Genomic DNA, 24,109 nt, shown 5'->3' on the forward strand with positions numbered 1-24,109 from the left:
CATGATTTAAAAACAATAAGAAAAACTTCTTATCATAGATGAATAGTATGCTGCTGCTGCTGCTGCTGCTAAGTCGCTTCAGTCGTGTTCAACTCTGTGCGACCCCATAGACGGCAGACCACCAGGCTCCCCCGTCCCTGGGATTTTCCAAGCAAGAGTACTGGAGTGGGGTGCCATTTCCTTCTCCAATGCATGAAAGTGAAAAGTGGAAGTGAAGTCGCTCAGTCATGTACGACTCTTCGCGACCCCATGGACTGCAGCCTACCAGGCTCCTCCGTCCATGGGATTTTCCAAGCAAGAGTACTGGAGTGGGGTGCCATTGCCTTCTCTGAGATGAACAGTATAGAACTTGTTTAATCTGATAAAACCTGTAGGAATCTACAGCAAATATCATTCTTACTATGGAAAAGTCAGTGTTGTTTCCTCTAAAATATCCAACAAGTTAAGAAAGCCCACGACCATCTTTTCTATTTGCCATTGTACTGGCGGTCCTGGGCATCTCAGTAACACACAAAAAATAAAAGCATGAAGATTGGAAAGGAAAAAACAAAACTGTCATTATTAATAGCTGATATGGCAGTCAACATAGAAAACACAAAAGAATATATAGACATCTCAAAAGGAAGCAGGGCTCTCTGAGAAATGGTCAATTCTGGGGTTGGGGTTGGGGCAGGAAGATAAAAGACAAGTAGAGAGTATTTTGTAGAGCTGGCAAATAAGGAAGTACTTAAAAACAAAAGGATGGGGGCCATGTCAAAGGAACACAGAAGCCAAACTAAGAGCCTCCAGTAGCTAAAGCTGGAACAATATGAGCCACAGGACAAATAACAGTATTGGATTTATAACTCAAATTATTAAACAAATATATATCAGTTCATACTGACATAAGCAAGCAACTGAATAAATAAGTAAGCAAACAAATAAAGGAGAAGAAATAAATCTTTTTTATAGAAGAATTCCAGATACTATATGTAATTACACCCCCTTCCAGAGGTGGAGCTTTATTCCCTTCTCCTTGATGGTGAGCTAAATTCTTTCAAAGAAAAGACAGTGAAAAGGGAAAAAAATAGCAGCTTTATAGTGGAGAAATCTGGCAAACACTACCTTAACTAAGTGGTGAAAGTCAACCTCATCAGGGATGTCATAGGGATATCACATACTCCTGATATGATGCGATGGAAATGGCACTTGAACTCCGTGGTATTCTTTCCAAGACCAACCCCAGTCTAATTATGAGGAAAACTTCAGACAAATCCAAATTGAGGGACATTCTATAGTACATCTCAAAACTGTTAAGGTTATAAAAAACAAGGAGACTAAGAAACTATCATAGACCAGAAGACACAAAAGAGACATGACAACTTAAATGCATTGTGGTATTTGGAATTGGATCCTAGAACAGAAAAAGGACAATAGTGAGAAGACTATATAAAGTCTGAAGTTTAGTTAATAGTCATATACCAATGTTGTTTTCTTAGTTTTGATAAGCATATCACGGTGAAGAGTATACAGGAACTCTCCATACTGTTTCTTTATTTACTTTTCTATAAATAAAATTCTTCCAAAATTAAAAGTTTGCTAAAGGTAATGAAAGTTTAGCAAGATGAATGGCTATAACAACAATATAAAAAATCAACTTCATTTCTATACACCTGCAAAAGAGATAAAACATATTAAATAACACAATCTCATTTATAGCAGCAGATTAGAAATGAGATTTATAAACAGATCTCATCTATAAAAGTCATAAATAACAAGGAAAAAAACATACAAAATATGCAAAAACCTATGTAGAAAATTATAAAGCTCTACTAAGACATTCAACAATTTATTTAAAATGAAAGGATATATCATGTGTAGAGCCAGGAAGAGTCACCATGATAAACACAGCAATTTTCTTCAAACTGATCTATAGATTTACTCCAATTCCAATGTTTTTGTAGAACATGACAAGCTCATTCTGAAATGTGTTTGAAATAACAAAGGGCCAAGAATATATACTACTACTAAAGAAAAATAGGATGGGAAAATTTTGTTCCATTAAATACCAAGACTCTTTATGAAGCTAAATAATTAAAGGTAGTGTAGTACTGATTCAGGGGCAAAAAGTCGGCCAATATCAGGGATCCCAGAAACAGACCTACACAAATATGAAACTTGGATGCATGACAGAAGTGGCACTTCAGATCATATCCATGGGGGCAATAACACAACTGGCTTTCTGCCCTATGACTCGTATCACACAAAAATCGACTCCAGTTAGATTGAGGACTTAAAAGTGAAAGGTAAACCTTTAACTTTTTATTAGAAGAAAATAAAGAATATCTTTATGACCACAGGTTAGGGAAGACAATACACAAAAAGAACTGGCTACAGAGAAAAAGTTGAATTGTTTAACTCACTTAAAATTAGGAATTTCTACTCATGCAAAGACACCATAAAGAAAAAAAACAAGGCCACAAACTGAGAGAAGATATTCAAAACATGTAACTGACAAATGATGAGTAGTATCCATGGAATTCTCCAGGCCAGAATACTGGAGTGGGTAGCCTTTCCCTTCTCCAGGGGATCTTCCCAACCCAGGGATTGAACCCAGGTCTCCTGCATTGCAGGTGGATTCTTTACCAGCTGAGCCACAAGGGAAGCCCAAGAATACTGGAGTGGGTAGCCTATCCCTTCTCCAGCGGATCTTCCCAACCCACGGATCTAACCGGGATCTCCTGCATTGCAGGTGGATTCTTTACCAGCTGAGCTATGAGGGAAGCCAAATAGCTAAGACTTTTCTGTTATTCAATAAAAATGATAAAAATATCCATTTTTTAAATGGGCAAAAGATATTAACAGTCGTTGCAGAGATGAAACATGTATGACCAATAAACATGAAAAAGTGCTCTACCACATTAGTAATTTGAAAAATGCTAATTATGTCCACAAAGACTCACTATAATGACAAAAATTTAAAAGTGGGACAATATCAAGTATTGATAGGGTGTGTGTGAATGAATGGGACCTCTTATAAATTGCTGAAAGGTGTGTAAATTGGTAATAACAGTTTAAAATACATTTTGGCATAATCTTGTCAAGATGATTGTTTATAGGTCTTATTAACCAGAAATTCCATACATAGGTATATGACTTGGAAAAGTGAGTGTGCAAGTGTACCAGGAGACATGTACAAGAATGTTCATACTAGCACTTTCTATAAGAGCAAAAGCTAGAAATGATCCAAATGCCCCTCAACATGTAAATGGATGAATAGTTTGTTTTGGGGTTACCCAATGAAATATTATACAGCATTGAGAATGAACAAGTTACAGCTACATGCAAAACAGGTGAATCTTGGAAATGCAATAGTAAGGGAAAAAAGTAAGTCACAGAAGACCACACATAGTATGATACTAGTTTTTTACGGATCTCACAGCCAAGCCAAATGAACAACATATTGGTTACACATCTCCAAAAATATGAATAAAAAATAAAAAAGAGGGAGATGGTAGGGAGGTTCAAAAGGAAGGGGATATATGTATACCTATGGCTGATTCATGTTGAGGTTTGACAGAAAACAATAAAATTCTGTAAAACAATTATCCTTCAATAAAAAATAAATAAAAAAAAATAAAGAGCAAGGGAATGTTAAATATAAGACTTAGGAGAATGGTAATTTCTGGCAGAGGGTGGGAAACGGGACAGAAAATGACACAGGGATAAATGCTATCATTAATGTTGTTCTTGGGTGGAGGTGGAGTTCCTGGGTTTTCATTATTATTGTTATCTTTCTAATTCATGTACATAATGTATATATTCTTTTATTATATGTCTAAGATATTTTATAAGAACAAACACAGAATGGGAAAAGAGTAGGAAGAAATGAGTAGGAAGAATGATTTCTCTTTTGAAGAGTTTTGTTGTTAGAGAAATAGAAAAATAAATTCATATTTACAAGGGGATGTGGGACAAAGAGAGTTTTACATTTTTTAAAGATGGGAGCAACAGGAGATCGATGTAATGGCAGTGAGGACACTGATAAGCCAGCTATTCCTCTTAAACAATGAAAATATGGGCAAACCAATCAGTTCAAAACTCTGGCAATTAACAAGGGCATAAAATGAAGTGAAAATAATTGATCCAAAAGAAACAACTAAATCATGGCAAGATAGCAGGTTCTGTGTAACATTTTTGTGTGTGTGACACTTTATTTTGTGACTATTTCTATGCCCCCTCCCTCTCCAGCTAAGTGGTTCAGTACCCAAAGGTGAATAAATTTCAGAAAACATAGATGCCTTGGGCGGGAATTTAAAAGGAAATCATGGAGAATGAGACAACTATAGAGAACTTTGAAAAGCTCTGACATATTCCAGGGAATCTAAAGAACTGTCCACAAGAAAGCCAGGAAAGGAGAGGGCCGAAGTCATGACTTCTGGCTGACTGTGAGGCTCTGTGTAAACAGAAAGTGAGAACTCAGGTTACCTTGCAATCTGGCTGAAATTTGAAGGCATACCTTCTCACACAGATCTCCTTGGCAGAGGGTGGAAGATATATAGACAAGACATTTAAGGAAATCTGACCAATCACTGGCTGACCACCAAATTATACTTACCAGGTGTGACCCCTAGGAATCCAGGTTTAAAAATAAAAACAATAATAATTTAAAAAAAGCTAGCAGAGAACTCAGAGGCCACATAATGCAGGGAATATACAATCCACAGAATTAGTCAAGAAAAGTTGCCAAATGAATGACAACAAGAAAAATAACAACAACCACACAACACATGTGCACACACGCGCACACACACACCGGAACAATAAACCTTGAGGGTGGAAGAGTTTGATACTAGAATTTTTAGAGTAGAATATCTAAAATGTCCAATTGTTGACAAGAAATTAGGAGACATACAAAGAAACAGCACAGTATGTTATATATACAGGGAAAAATGCAGCCAAAAGAACATGTCCCTGAGGGGGCCAATGTTTGGGACTAAATAGACAAAGACTTTAAATAAACTATTATAAATATTTTTTGAAGAACTAAAGGAAACCATATCTAAAGAAGGAAAGTGTGAGAAGACTGTCTCACCAAATAGAGAATATCAATAAAGAGATAGAAATCATTTAAAAAATCAAATAGAAAATCTGGACTTGAGGAGCTTCCCTGGTGACTTCAGTGTAAAGAATCTTCCTGCCAATTCATGAGACACAGTTAGATCCCTAGTCCGGGAAGATCCCACATGCCACGTGGCAACTAGGCCCATTTGCTACAAACTGCTGAGCCTGTGTTCTAGAGCCAGTTCCCTGAAACAAGAAAAACCACTGCAACGAGAAGCCCGTGTACTGCAACTAGAGAAAGCAAAGAGTAGCCCCCACTTGCTGCTAGAGAACACCCACACACAGCAACGAAGATCCAGCACAGCCAAAAAAAAAAATATACATAAATAATTTTTTTTAAAAGAAAAAAAGTCTGGAGTTGAAAGGTACAGTAACTGAAATAAAAATTTCACTTAGAGGGGCTCAACAATACATTGAGCTGGCAGAAGAGGGAAAGGATAACTGATAGGTCAAATAGAGATTATCCATTTTTGAAAAGCAGAAAGAAAAAAGAATGGAAAAAAAAGAAACAACGTCACACACCCGTGGGACACCATCAAGTGTACCAGCATACACATAGTGGGAGTCTTGGAAGGAAAAGAGGATGAGAAAGGGGCCAAAACATCACAAATTTGAAAGATATCAATCTATATGTTCAAGAAGCTCAAGTAGAATAAACTTGAAGAGATCCACACTTAGACACATACAGAAACTGATGAAAGTCAAAGACAAGAGAATCTTGAATGTAGCAAGAGAAAAATGACTTAATGTATATAAGGGATACTCAATAAGATTAATAGCTGATTTATCATTAGCAACCATGGAGGCCAGAAGACAGTATAATGACATCTTCAAAATGTTGAAAGAAACAGATGGAGAATTCTTTATCTAGCTAAACTGTCCATCAAACATGAAAAAAAGTTATAAACAAAAACTGAAAGAATTTGTTACTAGTAGACTTATCCTACAAGAAATACTAATTTAAAGCTGAAATGAAAGCACACTAAATGTTAATTTGAAGGTAACTACACAGGTATTATGACAGAAAGTATTTTTGTTTGTAACACTTTTATTTTCCTATCTGTTTTAAAAGACAACTACAAAAGACAAAGACAACTACATAGACCAATAATAATAAAACTGTGTTGGCAGGCTTATAGTGTATAAAGAGGTAATTTGTACGATAATGATACTATGAAGGAGGGAAGAGGAAACAGAGGTACACTGCTGCTGCTGCTAAGTCACTTCAGTCGTGTCCGACTCTGTGTGACCCCATAGACGGCAGCCCACCAGGCTCCCCCGTCCCTGGGATTCTCCAGGCAGGAACACTGGAGTGGGTTGCCATTTCCTTCTCCAATGCATGAAAGTGAAAAGTGAAAGTGAAGTCACTGAGTCGTGTCCGACTCTACCAGGCTCTCTGTCCATGGGATTTTCCAGGCAAGAGTACTGGAGTGGGATGCCACTGCCTTCTCCGAGAGGTAAACTAGAGCAAAGCTTTTACATACTAATGAAATTAAGTTAGAATTAACCCAAAGTAGATTGTTTCAAGTTAAGACGTAATCCTCAGGGCAACAACTAAGAACTTAACTCAAAAATAAATAGTTAACAAGGAAATTAAAAATTTATAATAGAAAATGTCTACTAGATACATAAGAAGAGAGGCACTGAAGAACAAGGGAACAGAAAAGACATAAGACATACACAAAGCAAGTATCAATCCTTCACAAACTCTTCTAAAAAACAGGAGGAAACACTTCCCAATTCGTTTTATACAACCTGTATTATCCTGACACCAAAATCAAACAAAAACAAGAAAATTACAGACCAATATCCCTTATGAATACAGATGTAAAAATCCTCAACCAAACACTACCAAACCAAGTTCAGTTACATATAAAAAGTGTTAAATAAAATGACCAATTAGGATTTATTTCAGGAATGCAAAGTTAAGTTTACTACCTGAAAATTAATCAATGTAATGTAACATGTTAGTAGGACAAACATAAACTCCACAGGAACATCTCAGTAGATGCAGAAAAAGCATTTGACAAAATCCAACATCCATTTGGATCATTTACAGAATGATCTCTGTTCATTTCCTAGGCAAACCATTCAATATCACGGCAATCCAAGTCTATGCTCCGACCAATAATGCTGAAGAAGCTGAAGTTGAACGGTTGTATGAAGACATACAAGACCTTTTAGAACTAACACCCAAAAAAAGATGTCCTTTTCGTTATAGGGGACTGGAATGCAAAAGGAGGAAGTCAGGAAACACCTGGAGTAACAGGCAAATTTGGCCTTGGAATACGGAATGAAGCAGGGCAAAGACTAATAGAGTTCTGCCAAGAGAACGCACTGGTCATAGCAAACACCCTGTTCCAACAACACAAGAGAAGACTCTACACATGGACATCACCAGATGGGCACACTGAAATCAGACTGATTATATTCTTTGCAGCCAAAGATGGAGAAAATCTATACAGTCAGCAAAAACAAGACCAGGAGCTGACTGTGGCTCAGATCATGAACTCCTTTATTGCCAAATTCAGACTTGAAGAAAGTGGGGAAAACCACTAGACCATTCAGGTATGATCTAAATCAAATCCCTTATGATTATACAGTGGATGTGACAAATAGATTTAAGGGCCTAGATCTGATAGATAGAGTGCCTGATGAACTATGGATGGAGGTTTGTGACATTGTACAGGAGACAGGGATCAAGACCATCCCCAGGGAAAAGGAATGCAAAAAGCAAAATGGCTGTCTGAGGAGGCCTTACAAATAGCTGTGAAAAGAAGAGAAGCAAAAAGCAAAGGAGAAAAGGAAAGATATACCCATTTTAATGCAGAGTTCCAAAGAATAGCAAGGAGAAATAAGAAAGCCTTTCTCAGCTATCAATGCAAAGAAATAGAGGAAAACAATAGAATGGGAAAGACTAGAGATCTCTTCAAGAAAATTAAGAGATACCAAGGGAACATTTCATGCAAAGATGGGCTCGATAAAGGACAGAAATGGTATGGACCTAACAGAAGCAGAAGATATTAAGAAGAGTAGGCAAGAATACAGAAGAACTGTACAAAAAAGATCTTCATGACCCAGTTAATTGCGATGGTGTGATCACTCACCTAGAGCCAGACATCCTGGAATGTGAAGTCAAGCGGGCCTTAGGAAGCATCACTACGAACAAAGCTAGTGGAGGTGATGGAATTCCAGTTGAGCTATTTCAAATCCTAAAAGATGATGCTGTGAAAGTGCTGCACTCAATGTGCCAGCAAATTTGGAAGACTCAGCAGTGGCCACAGGACTGGAAAAGGTCAGTTTTCATTCCAATCCCAAAGAAACGCAATGCCAAAGAATGCTCAAACTACTGCACAATTGCACTCATCTCACATGCTAGTAAAGTAATGCTCAAAGTTCTCCAAGCCAGGCTTCAGCAATACGTGAACTGTGAACTTCCAGATGTTCAAGCTGGTTTTAGAAAAGGCAGAGGAACCAGAGATCAAATTGTCAACATCCAATGGATATTCGAAAAAGCAAGAGAGTTCCAGAAAAACATCTATTTCTGCTTTATTGACTATGCCAAAGCCTTTGACTGTGTGGATCACAATAAACTGTGGAAAATTCTCAAAGAGATGGGAATACCAGACCACCTGACCTGCCTCTTGAGAAACTTGTATTCAGGTCAGGAAGCAACAGTTAGAACTGGACATGGAACAACAGACTGGTTCCAAATAGGAAAAGGAGTACGTCAAGGCTGTATATCGTCACCCTGCTTATTTAACTTCTATGCAGAATACATCATGAGAAACGCTGGGCTGGAGGAAGCACAAGCTGGAATCAAGACTGCCCGGAGAAATATCAATAAGCTCAGATATGCAGATGACACCACCCTTATGGCAGAAAGTGAAGAAGAATTAAAGAGCCTCTTGATGAAAGTGAAAGAGGAGAGTGAAAAAGTTGGCTTAAAGCTCAACATTCAGAAAACTAAGATCATGGCATCCGGTGCCATCACTTCATGGGAAATAGATGGGGAAACAGTGGAAACAGTGTCAGACTTTATTTTTGGGGGCTCCAAAATCACTGCAGATGGTGATTGCAGCCATGAAATTAAAAGACACTTACTCCTTGGAAGGAAAGTTATGACCAACCTAGACAGCATATTAAAAAGCAGAGACATTACTTTGCCAACAAAGGTCCATCTAGTCAAGGCTATGGTTCTTCTAGTGGTCATGTATGGATGTGAGAGTTGGACTATAAAGAAAGCTGAGCACCGAAGAATTGATGCTTTTAAACTGTGGTGTTGGAAAAGACTCTTGAGAGTCCCTTGGACTGCAAGGAGATCCAACCAGTCCATTCTAAAGGAGATCAGTCCTGGGTGTTCATTGGAAGGTTTGATGTTGAAGCTGAAACTCCAATACTTTGGCCACCTGATGCGAAGAGCTGACTCATTTGAAAAGACCCTGTTGCTGGGAAAGATTGAGGGCAGGAGGAGAAAGGGATGACAGAGGATGAGACGGTTGGATGGCATCACCAACTCAATGGACATGAGTTCAGGTAGGCTCTGGGAGTTGGTGTTGGACAGGGAGGCCTGGCGTGTTGTGGTTCATGGGGTCACAAAGAGTCAGACACGACTGAGCGACTGAACTGAACTGAACATCCATTTCTTGCAAAAAAAAAAAAAAAAAAAAAACAACTTAGGGAACTAGGAGTAGAAGAGAGTTTCCTCAACTGCTAACAACACGCTTATTGGAGAAATACTCAGTACTTTCCCCCTAAGATCAGGAATAAGATAAGGATGTCTGCTCTTGTTGTTTCTAGTCAATACTATAACTCTAGCCAGGGTAATTGGTCAAGAAAAAATAAATACAAGGCAACCAGATGGGAAAATAAAAGTAAAACTACCTCTATTTGTAGATGACATGATCTTATACACAGAAACTCCTAAGGAATCCAGTAAAAAAAAAAAAAAAAAACTATTTGAACTAATAAACAAGTTCAGAAATGTGACTAGATAGAAATCAATAAACAAATCAATTGTATTTTACACACTAGCACTAAACAATCAGCAAGTGAAAGTAAGAAAACAACCCCATTTATAATAGTAGCAAAAAGAATAAAATATCTAGGATAAGTTTAACAAAATAAGTGCAAGACTTGCACACTGAAAATACAAAACACTTTTGAAAGAAAGAAGGCATGGACTGGATGACTTAATATTGTTAAATGGCAATACTTCCCCAATTAATATACAGATTCAACACAATCTCTATAAAAATTTTAGCTGATTCTCTCCAGGAATTGACAAGATGATTCTAAAATTCATATGGAAATGCAAAGGACTTCACCAAAACAATCTTGAAAAAGAAGAACAAAGTTGGAGGACTCCCATTTCCTGATTTAAAAATTGACTACATAGCTAATTTAATCAAAACAGTGTGGTCTGGCATAGTGACAAACATGTAATTCAATGGAATAGAATTGAGAGTTCAAAAATTAACCTTTGCATTTATGATTTATGGGCAACTGATTTTTCCCAAGGTCGTCAAGACAATCCAATGAGGGAAAGAATACTCTTTTCAACAACAGGTGCTGGGACAACTAGATGTCCACAAGTAGAAGAACGACATTTGGACTCCTACCTCACAGCAAGCACAAAACTTAATTCAAAATGGATCACTGGCTTAAATTTAAGAGCTAAAACCATGCAATTCCTAGAAGAAAACAAAGGAATAAATCTTTGTGACCTTGGTTTAAGGAATGATTTCTTGTATACAACACAAAAAGCTCAAGTAAGAAAAGAAAAAACCAGATAAACTGAACTTCATCAAAATTAAAAGCTTTTGTCAATCAAAGGACACCACCAAGAAAGTGAAAAAATAGCCCACAGAATGGGAGGAAAGATTTGCAATTCATGTATCTGACAAGAGACATATTTAAAATATATAAAGAAGTCTTACAATCCAACAATAAAAAGATAAATCATCTAATTTTAAAAGGGCTAATGATTTAAGTAGACATTTCTCCAAAAACGATGTACAAATAGTCAATTTACAAATAGTCAATAAACACACGAAAAGATGTTCAACAGCATTAATTATTAGGGAAATGTAAATAAAAACCACAATGAGACACCACTTCATACTCATTGCTGCTAAGCTACTAAGTCGCTTCAGTCGTGTCCGACTCTGTGCAACCCCATAGACGGCAGCCCACCAGGCTCCCCCGTCCCTGGGATTCTCCAGGCAAGAACACTGGAGTGGGTTGCCATTTCCTTCTCCAATGCATGAAAGTGAAAAGTGAAAGTAAAGTCGCTCAGTCGTGTCCGACTCTTAGCGACCATGGACTGCAGCCTACCAGGCTCCTCCATCCATGGGATTTTCCAGGCAAGAGTACTGGAGTGGGGTGCCATTGCCTTCTCCATCATACTCATTAGGATGGCTATAATAAAAAAGACAGACAATAAAATAAAAAGTGTTGAGGATATGAAGAAATTGAACCCTTAAACCCTTAAACATTGCCTCAAGGCATGTAGGATCTTAGTTTCCTGACCAGGGACAGGACTCATGCCCCTTTCAGTGGAATAACAGCGTTTTGACCACTGGACTACCAGGGAAGTCTAGTGCAGCCACTTTTGTGAACAGTTTTGACAGTCTCTCAAAAAGTTAAACACAGAGCTGCCATATGACCAAGCAGTCCCACTCCTGGGCATCTACCCGAGAAAAGAAAACATATTCTAAGTGAAAGAAGCCACTCACAAGGGCCAATATACTGTATGATCCCATTTATATGAGATGTCTAGACGAGACAAATCAATAGAAACAGAAAGTAGATTAGTGGCTGCCTAGGGTTGGGGGGAGGGGGAGTCGTGGGGAGTAACTGCTAATGAGTATGAAGCTTCTTTTTGGAGGGAATAAAAATGTTCTAAAATTGATTGCGGTGATGGCTAAACAATGCTGTGAATATACTAAAGACCACCGAATAGTACCCTTTAAAAGGGTGAGTTTTATGGTATGTGAAATATATCTCAATAAAGCTGTAACAAAGAGATGGAAGCAATAACAGGATGTCTGTGTGCTAGTGGGAATAATCTTGTAGAGAGGGGGAAATTGAGGCAGGAGAGAGGGAGAAATTGCTGAAGCAATATCCTCATGTAGGTAAGAGGATAGGATCTAGTGTCAAACTGGAAGAACAGGATTTTGATGACAGTATGGACAATTTTTCCATAATAACAAAAACAAGGCAGAGTATGTGAGTACAGAAGCTGTTTGGTATTTGGCTGTAGTAATGGGAATCTGTGGAGGTTTTCTTCTGATGGTTTAAAATTTTCAATCAAGTGGGCAGCCTGAGCCTAGGATGGGAGAGGAGGTGTTGGAGATTTGAGGAGAGAGAAGGCATGAAATAGTCATCTAGAAGGGTAGGACAGTGAATGGTCTAGGGAAGTACAGTGGAGCTGGCAGAGTTGGATTTAAGCAGGGCTGGTGTTTTGCCTGATAAGTATGCTATAGTGACAGGCAGCAAGGAAAGTGACAATGTATGCAAGGGGATGATTATTTTGATGGACCACGGAATCTAAGCTGATTAAAGGAAGGACATGGGAACCCGGAGAAAGTAAAGGGCAGAGAAAACGTTCAATCCCAGTGGCATTGAAGGGCTGTTGGAACTGGGGTGCCGGAAGGAGTGAGCTAGAACGATAATTACTGGTTGGAGAGCAGGATACCTGAAACAGATTATGGAGGTGATGCAGTCACAGGTAACTGATAAGACGGGGAAGACTATCAGGGTGCACGCCTGAGGTGTGGCTGAAGGCAAGAATACCATAGAAAAACAGACTACAGAACTGAGACAAGAACATTGGAAGGGTCATCTGTGAGGATATTAAAGTCACCAAGAAGTAGGACTGGAGTAGTGTTACAGACAGTAACAGTGTAGCTAAATTTTTCTAGGAATGGGGCATGAGGCATGAGGCAGATACGTGTGTATGTCTGTACCTGACTATAACAGACAGACAGGTGATGGTATAGTTTGATGACCTGAGATTTAAAACAAAGTGGTTGATACTCATATAATCTTAATGTAACTCTCCATAAATTACTCATTAATTACAAAGGAAAAAAAGAGTACAATGGAGAAACCTGGAGACATCAACTTTAACAAAGTCAATGTGAACAAAACCAGTATTGATAAACTGACATCATGTGCCTCCTGATACAAAGCACTGAAGGCACATCTCTTCTGTGGCATCCTTGCCAAAATTATATATAATCACAAGGAAATATCAGACAAACCCAAATTTTATAAAATCACTGCCTAGGACTCTCCAAAAGTATCAAAGGCATGAAAGACCAAGAAAGACTAAAGAACTGTACCAGATTAAAAGTGTCTAAGGAGAGAGTACCATTCAAGATGGAGAAGTAGAAGGATGTGCGCTCATTTTCTCCTGAGAGCACCAAAATCACAACTAGTTGTGATTTTGTTGAACAAACATCGATAGGAGGATGCTTGCTGTTGTTTAGTCAGTCACTAAGTCATATCCTACTTTTTGCGACCCCATGGACTATAGTCCACTAGGCTCGTCTGTCCATAGGATTTCCCAGGCAAGAATACTAGAGTGGGTTTCTATTTACTTCTCCAGGGGATCTTCTTGACCCAGGGATTGAACTTGGGTCTCCTGCATTGCAGGCAGATTCTTTACCACTGAGCCACCAGGGAAACCCAAGAAGGATTCTGGAACACACCAAAAAAGTTACCCCATTTCCAAAGACAAAGGAGAAGCTGCAACAAGACAGTAGGAGGGTTGCAATCATGATAAAATCAAAGCCCACATCTATTTCTCCCACAAACTAGAGAAAAATAATACCAAAGATGTTCTCCCACTGTTGTGGAGGTTTTGAGCCACAGGTCAGACTTCCCAGCCTGGGGAGCCAGCATAGGAACTAGGAATCTCCAGGGAATCTGACTTTTAAGGCCAGCAGGATTTGATTATAAGACTTCCACAGGACTGGGAGAAACAGAGACTCCACTCTTGGAGGGCAAAAACAAAATCTTGCGTGTACCAGGACCCACAAGAAGAAAAGCAGTGACCCCACAGGAAACTGAACCAGACCTACCTGCTCGTATGGGAGGGTCTCCTGCAGAGGCATGGGTCAGCAGTGGCTCATCACAGAGATGCGGGCCCTGGCAGCAGTAGTCCTGCACCTTGGCCTAGACCCATGGAGCTTGTAGACTCCAGGGCTGGGTTACCTCAAGCCAAACAACTAACAGGGAGGAAGCGTAGCCCCACCCATCAGTAGACAACTGGATTAAAGTTTTACTGAGCATGGCCCTGCCCACCAGAGCAAGATTCAGGTTTTCCCACTGCCAGTCCCTCCCATCAGGAAGCTTATACAAGCCTCTTAGCCTTATCCACCAGAAGGCAGACAGAAGAAGCAAGAACTATAATCCCACAGCTGCTGGAACGAAACCAACCACATCACAGAAAGTTAATCAGGATGAAAAAGCAGAAATTTATGTCAAAGGGATGAGATAAAACCCCAGAAAAACTAAATGAATTGGAGATAGGCACCTTCCAGATAAAGAATTCAGAATAATGATGGAAAAGATGCAAGAAATGTTTACCAAAGATCTACAGGAACTAAAGAACAAACACAGATGAATAATACACTAGAAGGAATCAAGAGCAGAATAACTGAGGCAGAAGAATGGATAAATGACCTGGAGGACAAAATACTGGAAGTCATGGCCACAGAACACAATCTAGAAAAAAGAAGGAAAAGAAATGAAGACAGCCTAAGAGACCTCCAGGACAACATTAAATACACCAACATTCTCATTATAGGGGTCCAGAAGGAAAAGAAAGAAAGGATCTGGGAAAATATTTGAAGAGATAATAGCTGAAAATGTCCCTAACACGGGAAAGGAAATAGTCAACCAAGTCCAGGAAGCACAGAGTCCCAAGCAGGATAAACCCAAGGAGGAAAACACCGAGACACACAATAAACGGACAAAAATTAAAGACAAAGATAAAATTTTAAAAGCAACAAGGGAAAAAGAATAAATAACATAAAAGGGAACTCTCAAGGTTATCAGCTGATTTCTCAACAGAAACTCTACCAGCCAGAATGGAATGGCATGATATATTTAAAGTGATAAAAGGGAAGAAACTACAACCAAGAACACTCTACCCGCAAGACTCTTTGTTCAGATTTAATGGAGAAATTAAATGCTTTCCAGATAAGTAAAAGTTAAGAGAATCCAGCACCACCAAACCAGCTTTATAACACACGCTAAAGGAACTTCTCCAGGCAGGAAACACAAGAGTAGGAAAAGACCCACAAAAAACAAACTCAAAACAATTATGAAAATGGTAAAAAAAAAAAAAAAAAAAAGAAAATGGTAATAGGATCATACATATCAACAATTTCCTTAAATGTAAATGGATTAAATGCACCAAACAAAAAAAAAAAGAAGAAAAGAATAAATGCACCAAACAAAAGACACAGGCTGGCTGGGTGGATGAAAACACATGTGCACATATGCACTTCCACTTACCACATCCTTCTACTTAATCCCCCAAATTGTATGTGATATTTTATATTGTTAGGTTTATCATGTTCCCATTATGGCTAGCAATTGTAATTATCTTTTACTTTTTGTCCATTGATTGTGAAAACTGATAAACATCTTTTACTATTGTGATTATATAACTATTATTCATTTAAAACCATTGTATCATGAAAGTGAAGTCACTTAGTTGTGTCCGACTGTTTGCGACCCCATGGACTGTAGCCTATCAGGCTCCTCCGTCCATGGGATTTTCCAGGCAAAAGTGCTGGAGTGGATTGCCATTTCCTTCTCCAGGGGATCTTCCCGACCCAGGAATCGAACCCAGGTCTCCCGCATTGCAGGCAGACGCTTTACCGTCTGAGCCACCAGGGAAGCTGTAACTATTATTCATTCAAAACCATTGTATCATGATTGGTCAACAGAAATAATAGAATTCTATATCATAAAACTACCATTTAATAGAAAAACCTGCAATCAATTTTTAAAATCCAAATGCATATCAGAATTATCCTGGAATTGTATGAAAAACACAAATGCTGAGGTTTTGCTTTTTTCTCCAAAGCTTAACTCCAGATGTGTTTCTAATAAGCAAACATGTTTACAAACTATTGGACTATATGATGATCTTTACTTTTATCTAGCTTGTTTCACTTTTTCTATTTCATATCCAGTGCTCGTATTTCATTTAGTTTGTTTTTCCAGTTTCTCAGTCTCGTTTTTTGTTGTTCTTTCTCAAGCCTTTATAAGTGTAGAAAAGCTTTTGTATATAGTATGTATAATACAATGTAGTATGTGTAATATATATATTTTAGAAAACTTACAACTTTTTGCATAGCCAAAGAAATCATGACATTTTGATTCCACTTGTTTGACTAAGTATGAATAGAATGCTAGATTTTTAATTTATATTCACTCAAAACTTTGATATTGTTCCATTTATTCTGGCATCTAGTATTACTGCTAAAAGTCTAGAAAGCTTATTACCTTAGTGATTTTTTTTTAAAAAAAAGTTGAATGAGGCCTGAAATTTCTAATCCAATTCTGAGAATATAAAAAAATACTATGTTGTAAAAAAAAAATCCAGTAAATTAACATATGATACAGTATTATAGATTTTATTCAAATTTCACAAAATTTTATGTTAGTGTCCATTATTTGTTTTCATACCTTAGTCAAGATTCTATATAGTATTTAGTTGCATTGAGCAGCTTCAGCTGCATACAACAAATTCTGATAAATTCTCTTTTCATTTTTATTTTTATATTTTCTAATTTTTCTTGTTATGGCTTATTAGATACACTCATAATTTAAAAGTAGACATTTAATTTCCAAATATATGTTTTTTTAAAGAATCTTTGATATTAGCTTCTCATTTAAATACTTTCTTCTCTGCAATCACCCTCTGTTTTTTCAGTGTTTTAACTTTACTGAGGTTTCCAACAGCTAAGTCAAAGGTCTCTCTTGGTAAATGTCACATTGCACTTGAAAATATGTGGGTTGAAAATATGTGGGTTATTTTTGAATATCTTTTGATATTGATTTCTAACATAATTCCACAGTGATAAGAGAACAGACTTTACATGATTTCAATACTTTCAGACCATGAAGTTTTTGCACCTTGTTTTCTGTCCCTGGATATGTTCCAGTGTCACTCAGTTGGTAAAGAATCTGCCTGCAATGCAGGAGACCCAGGTTCAATCCCCAGGTTATATATGTTCCAGTGTCTCCTGGTTTAGTCTATGGGAACTTGAGTAGAATTTGTATCCTGCTGTTGTGTGAAAATTGTATAAATCTTAATTATGTTGAATTGGTTCATAGTACTTTTCAGGTCTACTATATCCTTATACTTTTCTGTTTATTCATTCCATTAATTTTTGAGAGTTTGATATTGAAACTCCAACTAAAAATATTAATTTATCTACTTAAAGTAATTGTACTTACTATATAGTGGAACTATATGTAAATTTGCTCTGTATTTTTCAAGTCTCCTGTAAATGTGTTATCATACTTTCATAATTTAAAAAAGAAAAAAGTACATAATGATGTATTATTGGAGATAACCTAAATAAGTACATGTTTGATTGAAGAAATAATTGCATTGACACATGCTATATAATAAAAATTTTCATGTATTCTCATGGACAAACTATATTCATAGAAATGTGCAATATATATGTTGGGCTTTCCTTCTCTACAGGTTTGTAAACTGAAATTTTAAAAAAATGTATAGTTGATTTACAATATTGTGTTAGTTTAAGGTGTATAGCATAGGGATTCGATTTTCTGTTTTTGTTTTATGTATTTTTTTTTTTTTGCAAATTATATTCCGCTATAGGTTATGAGAAGATATTGGGTATAATCCCATGTTATACAATAAATTTTTGTTGCTTATCTAAAAAAAAGTGCCTAAGGTGATATGACAGCTAAACACAATGTGGAATCCTGAATCTGACCCTAGAATAGAAAAATTATAGTAGTGGAAAAAATGATGAAATTCAAATAGGTTCTATACTTTCATTAAGAGTATTGTACCATTGTTCATTTCCTAATTTTGATAATTGAAATGTAGTTATATAATTTCTTAACATTTGGGGAATCTAAGTGAAGGATATATGGGGATTCTTTGTATTGTTTTTATAACTTTTAAAAAGTCTGAAATTATTTAAAAATAAGAAGGTTTTAATTCTAAAAAAAATAGAATGCTTAAGGAGGAGGGAGAAAAAATGTCTGGAAAGGACATATAGAGTGAGGACACCTACTCTCATGTCCTAATCTCCTGGCAAGAGGGGTATGAGGGTGCTGCTGGGGGAACAGAGTGCTCAGGGAAAAGCCAAATTTCTGTTCAAGTAGTTGTTCTCAGTGAGGGACTGAACAGACAGGCAAGGGGTGTTTTGGGAGCATTTTTGACTGTCACAATAATTGGAGATTACTTGTGACATTCAGTGGGCACTGACCAGGATGCTCAGCATTCTGCAATGCACAAAACAGCTCCACATGGCTAACAATCATAACGCATCCCATACAACTTTAGAATGTTCCATCAGACAATCACATAGGTGAAAAACCTGTTCGTTCATTCATTCATTCAATAAACATTTATTGAGAGACTACTATGTCCAAGCATTGTTTCAGGTAATAGGGATACATCAGGACACAAAACAAACCAACCATGTCTGCCCTTCTGGAGTTTACAATTGAGTGGGAGAGTCAGACAATAAACAACAAACATAATAAAGATGTAAATTATGTTATGTAAGAGGGTGAGAAGCACTATGGAAAAAACAGAGCAGGGTACATGCTAGGGGAGTGCTAAAATTTTAAATATGAAGGTCAGGGTAGGCCTCATTGAGAAAGTGACATCTGAGTAGAGGCCTGAAGGAGGTGAGGGCATGAGCTTTGTGGATATTGGAGGGGGGCGCATTCTAAGTACAAGGGATGGCCCAGTTCAACCTCCTGAGGTGGATGTGTGCCTAATATGTTCAAGTAGCCCAGAGGAGGTCAGGATGGGTGAAAGAGAGGGAGTAAGTGGGGAGAGTCATAGGAGATAAGATCAGAGAGCTTGTGGGAGCCAGATCATGGATTTTAATATATAATGACTTTTCCAGTAATTCAACAACCATATAAATTGAGGGAAGATTGCACTTTGTTTTGTTTAGAACCTTATGAAGAACTACTCATCATCTAGGAAAATCACATCACCCTATCCATGGTTTCTGAGTCACAGTGTAGCTGTCACACTCCCAGGTACAAGGATTATATGTTCAAGACCACTCCATTATGTTCAAGACCACTCCATTATGTCTTCTGGTGGAATTATATCCCAGCCTTTACATATTGAAATATATATTTTAAAAGAAAAAAAGATAACGAAATATATATTGCTTTATTATACATTATTTTTCCTTTACTTCTCCCTTATATCCAATTAGGACACTATATTGGTTTTGAGGGGAATTATGTGTGTAGACAGATTCTATTATCTATGCACTTCAGTTCAGAACAGTGAAGGAGATATTTCAAAATGTACATTATAAAAATGGAGTGCTATGTCCAAAAGGTATGCGAACCACTAAGGCAAGGCAAAAAAACCAACAGGACTATTCAGACACTAGGGTGAGAGTGAAGGGGATTTTGCTGATGACGGAAGGTGAGTTCCAGACACCTGGTCAACTCTGGGGCTGTAATGAGAAGACCCCTGGTCTCTGGTTTTCTTGTAGTAACCAACATGATACAGGATAGGAACCTGATTCACTTTTTCATCTAAGCTGCTCCCCACCCTACGGGGGTAGGTCTCACGTGTTTAACACAGTAGCTGGGGAACAAAGAGGGTTGTCTCCTCAATGAGGCCAGAAGCAGCCTAAGGCCAGGCTCCGTTTTTTTTACCCACAGAACAGACAAGTGCCCCAGACTAAGCTGATAGGCACTCTTAGGCCAAGCTCATTGCTATAAACAATGTACCTCTAACCTGCTTCGGGATGGGAAAGAGGCAGAAAGAGGAAAAGCAATAACAGAGAAAGAAACATTCACAAAGAAGAACCAATTGGGGTGGGGGGAGGGTCAGAGACAGGAAAAAATAAAGGCAAAGGCCAAGAGAGACTATATTCTTTTCAATCATAACAGTTATTATTTATTGACACTTTTCTAGGGGCCAGTAGCAGGGCAAAGTGAGGCACATGTATTGTCTCAGGAGAATATTAGACTCCCATTTGACAGATGAGAAAACTGAGGCCCAGCTGGATGGGGCTCGAGGTTTTACAGCTAGTTTTTACTGGCTGGATCAGGATTCAGCCTTGTAGGTCTGAGTGGTCTCCTATGTCTCAGAGAGGGAGCCAGACAGAAAGGTAAAGGCAGACAGAAAGGTGGGGATAGATACAGAGGAAGGGGGAGTGGAGTGGGCAGAGAGAGACGGAGACTTTCAGACAAGCAAGCAGACAATCACGTGAGCTGCAGACCTGCAAAGTACACCGTTTACCAAGAGACAGAAATGAGGGGAGCGCGGAGGGCGGGCATGGGGGTGGGCTCCGCAGGGTACTCACCTGGTTGCTGTCTGGGGCCGCAGGAGCACTCGCCTTCCTTTTGCTACCCGCACGATCCTCCGCAACCTGGTGACCTAGGGTTGAGAGGCCGCCGGGATAAAAGCTCGCCCAGGTCCAACCTCTCACGCGCTCCGGCTGGGCATCTTTCCCCCCGCGTCCCCTACCCCCAGTCTTTACAGAGTCTCACCGGGAACCTCGGGCCGTCGGTGCCGCCACTGCCTCGCGCAAGCAGATTCCAGGTGCCGGCAACTGGATCTCGCGAATGCACCGGATGCGTCCCTCCCGCCTGCCAGAGCGCTAGGGGTGGTCTCAGGCCGCCACTGCTACCGACGGCTCCAGGATCCTATTGGAGGAGTGCCGTCCTGTCTTCCCTGGGATTGGCTGGAGGTGGAAACACTTTATTTTTACCGCCCCCCACCCCCAGCTAGGATCCAAGCCCAAGAAAACCCGCCCCTCTGGGGGTCTTTGATTGGTTTATGAGACAAGCCCATTCTTTAATAGGATTGGCCAGGAGTACGATCGTCATCGCTCTTTGCCAGTCGGTTCGACACATCTTTGGGCGGTTGGTTGGGAGCACGCAGGCGCGAAGCCCAAAGTGAGGCCTGGCGCGAGTCACTGGAAATCTGAGATACGCAGCTTCTTGACGTTTTATTCTCCGTAAACCACCGCTCCGCTAACCTGCAGGCATTTCTGAGCCAGGTTTTTCTCGCTCAAAGTGAAAGTAGTTCCCAGTTTTATCCCTGGAGGATAAGGTGATTATAGGCGTCTGGCCAGTCATCCACCAGCCCCCGCTACTTGCTGATTAAGACATTGGTCAAGAGACAACCTCATTCAGAGCCTCAGCTTAACCATCTGTGAAATGGGAAGATAATTTTTAAAATCTTACCTGAAAATGCCATCCATTCAATAGGCGATTCAATGAGAGAACATAAATTAGTTGCCTGGAGCATAAATAATTAAGGTCTCCCGTCCCAATTCTTGCCTTTGCCGTTGTTTCAGATTTAGGGAACTTTGGCTCACAGAGGCAAACTGATTGACTTAAGGTCACACAGCAGTACGACCCAGAGTAAAACCCCCGGCTTCTGTCCTCCAGACGAAAAGGGTTTAAGAAGGAAGGAGATACAGGAAGGCCCTTCCTATTATTAGGGTTTCTTAATTTGGGTTCACAAACCTCACTCCAGTCCAGCTGGGACAGGATTTAGAGTGGTTCCTAAATTTGGATGGGGGAAAAATTTTTTTTTCCACTCTCCTGTAATTGAAATTTAGCATCTTTTCAGCAAAGAATGTAACTCACCATAGTAGTAATAGTACCTGTGACTCCATCACTAATAGAAATCACAGAGATTTTCATGTCATATTATACATGTTGCACATTTCTTGAAGTATATAATCTCATCTCTATCTCAAAAGCATATTTGTCATTAGACTGTCCATTAGATCTTGTGATTGAATGGGTTAATGAGCAAAAACACATATTTGTTTTTCCATATTTTAATAACAATATTTAAATATACTCAATATTTTATGGCTCTAATTATTTTATTTTATGCATTCAAAAGATATTGTTTTCTGAGAAAAGATGCATAGGCTTCACCAGATCACCAAGCAGATCCATAGCACCCAAAAATGGTTATGAACACTTGTTTCAACTTTGTGCTCCAGGGGGACAAAAACTTGGTCTATTCATGTTCCCTTGCTGTATTCTTATCACTGAGTTTCTATCAGGCACACAGCATGTGCTCAATAAATGTTTATGGAATGAAAAATAGGATGCTTCCCTAACCATCCTCCACATTCCCAACCACAGGAGCCACTGATGGCCTTTTTGGTCACCAAAGAAGGAGGGATCTAGTTTCCTGAATTTAGTTTTGTCCCTGCCAATCTACTTTTAGTCACAGAAGTGGGTGGCACTTTAAAGGTCTGGTCCTAGGAAGTCCTGGGAACCTCACCCTCAGGAAGTTGCTCCAGGCTTCAGGGGAGTAGGGTGAGTTGTGATGGATATAAAGACAAGTAGCTTCAGCATGGGAACAAGCACTGGGGCACATTGGATCTACAGTTCCTCACTCTCCTCCTGGTTTCTGTTTGGGGTCCCAGCAGATGGACCTGTCTTCATTGGTCTTCAGCAAAGACTATATTCTGGAGTTGGATGTGACCTTAAGGGCTTCTAGAACAGTCCTCCCTTTTGGAGGACCAGACTGGGCAGAACTGAAGCCACACCACACACTGAGGAGTGAGGGCATAGGGAAAAGATGTCACCCTAGACAAAGAACATTTTCTTCTCCCATGCCTCAGTCCAGGACATGAGCATCCTGGCCAAGTATATTAGAATTAATATACTAATATATTAATAATTAATAGTATATTAATAGAATTAATATATTATAGTAATACTAATATACTACAGTATATTAATATACTATTAGAATTAATATACTAATTAACATAATTAGGACCAATAATTGGGTCCTAACAGTGTCTCTGAAGTCAGAGGCCGTTTCTGACAGGGTGAGTAAAGAGGAGCCAGGATGAGAGGCTAGGAATTTAATTTGGCAAACTTCAGAGGTTTGCTTTAAGACTAGACTCCATTTGGGATCTTAGGCTGGTTGCTTCTCCTGGGCTGATCCCCCAGCACAATTAGTCTGTCTGTAGATGGGAAAACTGAGACCCTCTAGAGAGGGTGAGGGAGTCACATTGTGTGCCAGAGTAGACTCAGGCAAGGATACCCAGGCTATCTTTCTCCAGGTCCTTTGCCCCTGCTGCTTTCCCCTCCCCTCCACTTCATCACATGCTCATTAGGACTGACTCCAGATACTGCACATAGGTGTTTCTTTCCTTTGCCCAAGATGCCTTGACTCAGCATCCTGTATTCTCAGCTTTGGCCCTGGGGCAAGATGTTCCCCTTTCTGGGCCAGAGTCTCCTCTACCCACTTCTGATAGTGTGGTCCCAGGTTAGAACCAGAGGCATCCAAGCTTCCATGCTTTCCCCAAAACATTTATCACAATCTGGAGTATATCCAAGATCTAGTATTCTAACCATTTCACAGGAGGTCCCACAGCAACCTGGCAGTCATCTCTGACTTCTCTCAACCCCTCTTTTTCTATACTTAGAGCCTGTTGATTCTAGCATCTTAAAAGCACTCATAGAATACACACATTTTTTGTGCAGGAGAATTCCAATTAATTTATGTAGATACTTCCCCATCAAGAAGTTGGAGGATAACTCCCCACTCCCTAAGCACGGGCTATGCTTAGTGGCTTCCTTCCAGAGAATACAGTATGGAAGGTGGGGGAATGGAATGACTTTACAGTGGAAAAACCTGACATACACTACCTCAGCCAGGTGGTCAAGTTAACATCAACAGTGATAACACATATTGATAGCATGTACCTTTGATATGATACAAAGAGACTGGTACTTTATTTCT

The 24,109-nt window shown here is 39.1% G+C and overlaps 1 pseudogene across 8 annotated transcripts in view; it reads right to left on the reverse strand.

Annotated features, from left to right (window-relative positions):
• The window catches only part of LOC147340335 (palmitoyltransferase ZDHHC3 pseudogene), a 73,955-nt pseudogene extending 52,133 nt beyond the window's left edge, over nucleotides 1-21,822 (reverse strand). For 5 of the 8 annotated variants that reach the window (XR_015159335.1, XR_015159334.1, XR_015159329.1 and 2 more), the window contains exons 1-2: nucleotides 20,872-21,133; nucleotides 20,685-20,758 (exon numbers count right to left, since the gene is read on the reverse strand). The product of XR_015159335.1 is annotated as a palmitoyltransferase ZDHHC3 pseudogene, transcript variant X8 (transcript). Of the gene's footprint in view, nucleotides 1-1,104; nucleotides 1,290-11,439; nucleotides 11,524-20,684; nucleotides 20,759-20,871 lie in introns of all 8 variants that reach the window. The other 3 variants (XR_015159331.1, XR_015159332.1, XR_015159328.1) reach the window with 3 other exon arrangements.
• Nucleotides 21,823-24,109: the final 2,287 nt, after the last annotated feature.

Source organism: Bos grunniens, chromosome X (assembly GCF_055505025.1).
Source record: "Bos grunniens cultivar Pamir isolate PY7600 chromosome X, Bosgru_T2T1.0, whole genome shotgun sequence".
Lineage (NCBI taxonomy): Eukaryota > Metazoa > Chordata > Mammalia > Artiodactyla > Bovidae > Bos > Bos grunniens.